Here is a 7,728-nt window from a genome sequence, read left to right as displayed (position 1 = left end):
AATTAAGCAACAGTTAATTGGAAAATGTTGGATTTTATTAAGACCTCAGACTTATATCTTTGCAACAGTCATCAACACAATAACAATTATCTAATGGGCACTTTGGGTTCTTTCCAGAGTTTCTTCCCTCTCTCCCTGGCTGTTAATGTGCAGGAGAGAGCAAGCCAGTGAGTAGATGAGGCCAAGGGAGCTGGATTTAGAGCTTGGTTTGTGCAGTCTAGAAGCAAAACATTGGACTGGATGATGGTCCATGGAGACCCCTTCCACATCATCATGAGTGGAGCTGTAAAAGGAAGGCTGGAAGGATGTTCTGTCTTCTCTGCACCCAAGGTTCCTGAGATTGGAGGAGCAGAGAAATATATACAACGAATATATTTGCTAACACCAAAGGTGGAAGGAAGATTCCACACTGAGCATGATGCCTTTCACTCAGCAGAGAGTCAATAAAAATTAGTAGCGATAGGGACGCCTGGTAGCTTAGTCAGTTAAGCATAAGACTTCAGCTCAGATCATGATCTCATGGTTCATGGGTTCAGGCCCTGCATCGGGCTCCGTGCTGACAGCTCCGAGCCTGGAGCCTGCTTCGGATTCTGTGTCTCCCTCTCTCTTAGGCCCTTCCCTACTGTACTCTGTCTCTGTCTCTCAAAAATGAATAAACATTTGGGGCGCCTGGGTGGCTTAGTCGGTTAAGCGTCCGACTTTCGCTTAGGTCATGATCTCGCGGTTCGTGGGTTCGAGCCCTGCGTCGGGCTCTGTGCTGACTGCCAGCTCAGAGCCTGGAGCCTGTTTCAGAGTCTGTGACTCCCTCTCTCTCTGACTCTCCCCTGCTCACGCTGTCTCTCTCTCTCTCTCCTAGAAATAAATAAAACATTAAAAAAATGAATAAACATTAAAAAAAATTTTTTTTTAAATTAGTGACAATGATAGGAACAAAATGGGCTTTAGGACAGAGTTCCTGAGTCTGCAGCCTCACTGACTGGCTTTCCCATGAAGCTGGGTACCGGTTATTTGTCAAATCCTGGGGAGACATTTCTCAAGGCCTATGTCAACTGGCAGCACTGAAAGTAGCTCAGAAGTGAGGGAAACTTCAGTCTACTAGTTTAATTTCCCTACCCTGCAGAGAGGAAGAAACACTGCCTTAAAAGGAAAAAAGTATAAAAAGTAGAGTGCCCTGGATCCTTTGAAAAATGTCTAATATGACACTGATGTTACATGAGAGGGCAAAACGTGATCAGACCTTCTCTACCTTGAGATTTGCTAAAATGAGGCAGGGTATGAAGTGGAACAGGGAGGGGTTGTCCTGGAAGCCCCCTCCTTGTAAATGTTATGTTATGTGTGACAGTATCAGAGCTCAAACCTACCACAAGCACACGGTTCCACCTGTATCATAGAAATGACAGAGAAGGAGGAGGAGTAAACGGTGAGTTAGAAAATAAGAACTGCACATTGGAATCAGGGAGGGGAAGTGCCCATAAATACCCCCTGATGAATTGTGTATTTGATTAATACTTGCTTTGCAGAACAGCCATCATCACCAGTAACAGGTGGCTCCTTCCCTGGCTCCTAGGACACGGTGGGGGAAGCCAGGGACCCCTGAATGAGGAGCAGGATGCAGAGTTGTTCCCTTCCCCCCACATCACTGCAGACCACTGCATCCCACATCCCCCACATCCCACTGCAGACCACCACCACCCTCTCTACCACCGCTGCTTTTTCTAGCCCAGGCCACAGGCCCTTCTGACATGGCCCGCAGGTAGGTTCTTCCAGGAATGGTCTTCCTCAGGCAAATGGAGCGTACCTGAAACCTCACATAGGTACCAGGTGAGGAGGAGCGGAAACACAGGATCTGGCATGGCCAGGAGACACTGGCTCCCCGCAATAGGTGAGAGTGCTTTGACCAGGAAATAGAAGCAGGCAGGACAGGAGCATCTTGAGGAAAGATTCACTATTTCATGAAGGGACTTTTTCATGAAGAGAGGAACAGCAGAGGAGCAGAGGTCTAAACTCTAAAAATATCTCATTGATTTGCTTTTTTTTTTCAACTGGTGGCAAAGATTTATTTTTATTGACAAGGAAAAATGTTTGTTACATTTAATTTTTAAAAAGCGAATTGGAGAGTAACAATTTCTGTGCAGATTAAATGCAAACAATGTCTTTCTTTAAGTGTTTTTCCTCATTAGTTTGCTATCTGGAGGATCTTCTTTACCCGCTTTGGTGAAAGGCCTTATGTCCCTTCGGTAGAATCTCGTTTGAGATGTAGTGTTATTTCTGCCCAGGTTCTCTTACCTCTATCATCAAAAGCTTATCAGGAAAAAACACATTGATGAGGAAGAGACTGGGAACCTTCATGCACTGTTGGTGAGAACAGCAGTTGGTGCCGCCACTATGGAACACAGTATGGAGGTTCCTCAAACAATTAAGAACAGAACTACCATATGATCCAGCAATCCCACTTCTGGGTATTTATCTGAAGGAAACAAAAACATTGAATTTGAAAAGCACATGTTTATCGTGGCATTATTTACAATAACCAAAATAAAGAACCAACCCAAATGTCCATCCATAGATAAAGGGATAAAACACATGTGGTGTATACATAGTGGAATATTATTCAGCTGTAATAAAGAAGGAAATCTTGTCATTCGTGACAACATGAGCGGACCTTGTGAAAATGAGGGTATTGTGCTAAGTGAAATAAGTCAGACAGAGAAAGACAAATACTGTATAATCGCACTTATATGTAGAATTTAAAAACACAAATAAAAACAAAACAAGCTCATAGATACAAAGAACAGTTTGACGGTTGTCGAGGCAGGGAAGGCAGGGAGTGACATGGGTGAAAGGGGTCAAAAGATACAAACTTTTAGAATAAAATAACTCAAGAGGATGTAATATACAGTTAATAATACTGTGTTTCATACTTGACAGTTGCTAAGAGAGGAAATATTACAAGTTCTCATCACAAGAAAAAAGAAACTTTGTGATTTGTATGGTGACATGTTAACTAGAGTGTCTGTACTGATCATTTCTCAACATATACAAATATCAAATCATTATGTTGTACACTGAACCTAATACAATGCTATATGTCAATTATATCTCTATAAAAATTAGTTAATTAATTTCTAAAAAAGAAAAAAGATGATGGATAGATGGGTTGATGATAGATAATAGATGATGATAGATATAGATACAGTTGTGACAAGGGATGATAGATACAGAAATACAAACAATGCAAAAGCTCAATGATTAACAGTACTTAAAGTGCTTTCCCAGAATATTTTTAAGGCACTTCCCTGTCTTTTCTCAGAGCCTATAAAGGTGGCAGGGCAAATGCTCTTATGCCTATTTCCACAGATGAGGAGCATAAGACCCAGAGAGGAACTTTATTTACTCCAGATGGCACAGTCCAGAGTTCTTTCTCTTCTGATTGACTTCTCTCTTACTTCAAGGGAGAAACTGATTATAAGCATTTCTTTTTTTTAATGTTTATTTATTTTTGAGAGAGAGATTGAGAGAGAGTGCAAATGGGGAAGAGGCAGACCGAGAGAGAAGGCACAGAGGATCCAAAGCAGGCTCTGTGCTGACAGCAGAGAGCCCAACTTGGGGCTTGAACTCAGGAACCATCAGATTATGACCTGACCAGAAGTCGGATGCTTAACCAGCTGAGCCACCCAGGTGCCCAAGTCACTAGCATTTCTGAGTCCCAGTTAAGGACTGGGAGCCGAATACAACAAATTCCATCAAAGTTGGAAGCATAACTATAACCTCTCTGGGGATGTTGCTGTATCTAAAGCTAAGAGGAGCCACAGATGTAAAGTTTCCCTGAGTTTCCAGGGTTCTTCTGTGTCATTCTCTCAAGGTTCAGAGGAACCCCCTATCCATCTGTGCATCCTGTGGCCTGCTGTGGATATACCTCAGCACTTCAGGGAATCCCCAAGGGAGGCTCCTGCCCCCATGATTACACACAGATACGGGTGTCGTGTGTCCCTCCACAGGAGACATCCACACACCTACCTACTCATCCTTCCCAGAGCCACTGCCATCTCCCTGCCTGCCCCACGTTAGAAGCAGATTAAGTAAGGAAGGAGTTGCCTCATGGTCTGCCAGTCACAAGCCTAAGAGAGAAAAGTGAAGATATTTATCCTTTCCCAGCAATTTGTATCGATTACTACAGCATCAGCATCACCCGGGGTGGTTTCCTCACAGGACAGACCATGGATCTCAGGACCCCCTGGGCCTAGCCCAGTGATGTCTGCCCTTATCTGCCCTCAGCCCCAGCAATAACCTCTCAACCCCTGATGTTCTGGGGACATAGGCTCCAGTGAACTGACCCAGGAAACTCTGGCCCAGACAGACATCTAGGCCTTGCCTCAGTCTGAAGCATGGTGTCTCTGTCTGCAGGTGGCAAGAGTAAGTAGCGATCGGGGTCCATGGAGAAGTGCCTGGGCATTTTTGTACACAGTGTCCTGGTCAAAAGCTTCCCATAAGGTCTGGGGTTAGTCATAATCCGGGGCTCTGCTGCACTACAGAAAACTGAGCCAGGCTCATACTTAAGAATCTTGGGGAGGTGGACTGAAGCGGTGGATGTCAGTGAAACTGGCACGGAAACGAGGGTGCTTACCTGCATGTGAGGGTCAAAAAGAGAGGAGAGGGCATGACACAGAGGGTCACACCGGACAGAAGCGAGGGCAGCTGCCTCCACCAGCACAGACGGAGGATCTAGCCCAGCGTCACCACCAGGCCCGTGTGGCTCCCAGCCACGGGACACACGCATCCACACCAGGAGCCTGTCCTTGCTGCAGGCAGTCTGGCGCCAAAGCCCATGCCCCCCACCGCATCAGGCTGCCTCAGAGGAATCCGTTGGGAGAAAAAAGAGTCATTATTTTCCAGATTTCTATGTTTTCTTCTTTTCCTTCTCTGCATTACTGTGTTTCATTGAGAGGAGATAGCCGAGCCAGATGAGGCCCTGCAAGCCTGTCTCTCCCCACTGTCAGTTTCATCCACCACCACCACCGCCTGCCCCGGGTCTGGATCCAGACTGCTCTCCTCTAGCCTGGAGCGAATCTGCTTCTCAGCTACAGATAGCCCTGCAATGGAACCGCTTGCTTTCTGCCCCTTTGGCGACACAGTGTTAATTAGCTGTCTTCATCCCACCTACACTACAAGCTCCGACAGAGCCCCTCTTTCCTTCTCTGTTCTCCCACAGGATCTCAGACAGCAATAGCTCCTACGGAGTTCTCTCCCTTCAGCAAGTGTGCATCAGGGTCTCCCAGGCGGCAGCGACACCCGCAGGCACCAAGGATCCCAACATGAAAGGTCTCAGACCCTGGTTGACTGATGCTTTAGCAGAATATGCTGGGGGAGGCCAGAGAGATCTTAGCCTGCCCTACTTCTCTGTCTCTTCACCATCAATAATGAAAGACCCACGAGCAGACTCCCCCGGCACTTCTTAGCCCAAGCAACCAAGTAGGAAAGCAGGTCCAGGCGGCAGCCCCTCAGGGGGTCTCCAGGAAAGGGCTCCAGACACAGCACTGCCCCCATGCTGTCTCCCATGTCCGTGGCCTCATCCTCTGAGACTTTAGGTGACAGATTTGGCTGCTCCTCACCTCACTGTCTGGCTGTCTCCCTGCCAGGCCTGGGTTTCTGCTCCCTCTGAGTCACCCTGACCCCAGCTGCCACTATCAGCAGGCTCTGTCGGCCACGGCCGTCTTTTCCTGGTAAGTGACAGGTCCGCTACATCACTGCAGCGTGGCAGCACACTGCGTCCTTGAAGATTTTCTCCTGCCTGCAGTGCATGCACGTGGCTGTCCCCTTGCCCTCTGCAGCCATCTCCACACTCTGAGACCAGCCTGCTCTTGCCACCCCGAGCCCCCAACATCTGGGGGACACCCAAGCCACCCCAGCCCCAGCTACATCACGGCCACATGTTTAACCTTGGCAAACCTCTAACTCTTTCTAACCCTGTTCTCTCATCTGCAAAATAGCAATAACAGTGCATCCTCACCCACGTCACAAGATTACTGGGAGGTGAAATGAGATCATGTATGTGGATTTGCAACGCACTGTAAGACTCTAGTTATTACTATTCTCACTCCTGTCCTACAACCCATCTCAAACCCGAGCATCATAAAGTGGGACTGGGGGCAATTTTAATGCCTAAGAACTGTCACCTCCTACCTTCCTCAGCCACATTCTGCTGGAATCTCTCATGGTTTATCCCAGCAAGCTCAGCTCTCCCAGGTCTTAACACACAGAAAGAATATCAAGGTTCTACGTGGTTGTGATGGTTAATTTTACGTTTCAACAGGGTGCCCAGTTATTGTGTGGGTCTGTGAGGGGGCTTTTGAATGCGAAGATTGACGTTTGACTCTGTAGACTGAGTAAAGCTGATTGATCTCCCTAATGTGGGTGGGCCTCATCTAATCAGCTGAAGACCTAGCTAGAACGAAAGGACTGACTCTCCCACGAGTGAGAGGTAAGTCCTGCCTGACTGCCTTGAGCTGGGACATCAGTCTTTTCCTGCCTTGGATTCAAGCTACAACATCAGGTCTTCTAGGGTCTTGGGTCTACTGGCCTTCAGGCTGCCATTTACACATTGAACCTCCTGAATCTCCAGTTTGCTGACTGTATATCTTGGGACTTATCAGCCTCCATAATTGCATGAGCCAATACCTTATAATAAATATCTTCATATATAAGCATCATATGGTTCCATTACTCTTAAGAACCCTGACGAATACACTCATCTTCCAGTGGTCTTTATTAGGCAGTGTGTGGGAATGGAAACATGTTGGTAGATTTTTTGGTTGTCAGAATGACGGGGGAGAGGAGGCACTACTCACATTTAGTGAGTGAGGGTGAAAGATGCTAAATACCACCTAATATCCATGCTTATCTCACCCTAAATGCCAAGAGCACTCCTTTAAGGAAATCTGGACTGATGCCCCGCAAATCTCTGAAATTCATCACTCACTTGGTGAGGCTCACTCCACCAGAGCCACGTGAGCAATACTGGCCTCCTTTTCTGTTTCTCAAACACAGCAAGCTAGATGCTACATAGGAATTTCATGCCCCCATCTTCTCTGCCCAGAGCAGTCTGTACCCTCACCCTCAAATGGCTGTGTCATTGGTTCTTTCTTGTCCTTCATGTCCCATGTCACCACCTGAGAGAGGTCTTTCCTGACAACCTGATTGATCCGTGGTGGTCCCTCCACCCAAGATACTAATCCTCTATTCTCTCTTCTGAGAACACTCCATTTCTTATGGAATGATCATGCGCACTTGATTGCTTGCTTGCTTCACTATTGTTTATCCACTCCCATGAGGACAGGAACTCCATGTCATTCACCCCTGTATTCCCAGAACATGGTAGGAACTAAATATTTATTAAACCTTGGATTGAGAACTTGTAATAAGTCAGACACCATGCTGGGCACTGAAAGATGCAGAGTAGAATAAGCTTTCCTCCACTATGGGGGAGGGGGAAGCTCAGGAATTCGTTTGGCAAAAGCAGTCGTGACCTCTGGCATTCCTGGGTGAAAGCCCCAGGCACCTACATGTTCACCAGGGTCTTTGTATAACCAGGCTTGCCTCCATTCTCCAGAGCCCCTCTTCGCCTCTAGGCTGCTTCACCACAAACTCAGCCCTCTCCCTCCTCTGGCCCTCACCAGCTCCCTCCCCCAGGGCACTCCAGACCAGCTGTCTCCAGAAGTCTGACTCAAGTCT

Source organism: Hyaena hyaena, unplaced genomic scaffold, assembly GCF_003009895.1.
Source record: "Hyaena hyaena isolate Hyena2069 unplaced genomic scaffold, ASM300989v1 scaffold_465, whole genome shotgun sequence".
Classification (NCBI taxonomy): domain Eukaryota; kingdom Metazoa; phylum Chordata; class Mammalia; order Carnivora; family Hyaenidae; genus Hyaena; species Hyaena hyaena.
Note: the sequence above shows the minus strand (reverse complement) of the source record.